At 63.2% G+C, this 652-nt stretch overlaps 1 protein-coding gene across 1 annotated transcript in view; it reads left to right on the top strand.

Annotated features, from left to right (window-relative positions):
- SYT12 (synaptotagmin 12) overlaps window positions 1-652 on the top strand; it is an 8,778-nt gene that overhangs the window by 1,306 nt on the left and 6,820 nt on the right. The window lies entirely within an intron of this gene.

The raw sequence follows: 652 nt of genomic DNA, 5'->3' as shown, positions 1-652 counted from the left end.
CGCGCGCACAGGGCTTAGTTTCCCAATACAAGGGTAAAGCCCTTAAAAAGCCCCCGAGCTTTCCAATGTGGGGTGCTCAGCCCGAGGAAATGGGCAGGCACGGGTCGGAAGCGGGTTCCCGGCTCAGCTGGGATTTGTACCTGGGGTTATTCAGAAGCAGGAGCCAGCAAAGGGTTATTTTGCCCCAGTTTTGCCCCAGTGCCGCTCCGTGGAGCTGGACGGCACAAAAACCCCCGTGCAGGCTGCGGCGCTTTCCCCCAGCATCCTTAGCTGGGGGCGCGGGGGATAAATCCCAGCCCCTCGCAGCTCCCGGGGGTTGGGGTGGGGGAAGCAGGAGCTGGCTCCTACCCCAAGGCTTTAACCCGCGGGGGCCCTCTGGGCTGCTCGGGGCCCTCTGGAGGGGTCAAACCCAGGTGCTTTGGATGCAAATGGTTGGTTCCGTGTGGTCCATCCCTTGGCTGGCTCCTGCCGGAGGAGCTTTGGGGGCGGGGGGAGCCGCGGGCTGTCCCTTTTGGGATGTGAGATGTGGGGGTGAACCTCGCTTGGGCTTTTCTGGTTGGGAAGCTGCTGCTGGCGGAGGGAGCACCGCGGCGTGACGCGGGAGGGCTCCCCAGCACCGCTCCCTAATGACAAATCTTTTTTTCTTTCCCCC

This window comes from Egretta garzetta, unplaced genomic scaffold (genome assembly GCF_000687185.1).
Source record: "Egretta garzetta isolate BGI_Z169 unplaced genomic scaffold, ASM68718v1 scaffold904, whole genome shotgun sequence".
Lineage (NCBI taxonomy): Eukaryota > Metazoa > Chordata > Aves > Pelecaniformes > Ardeidae > Egretta > Egretta garzetta.
This window is presented reverse-complemented; position numbering and strand designations above follow the sequence as displayed.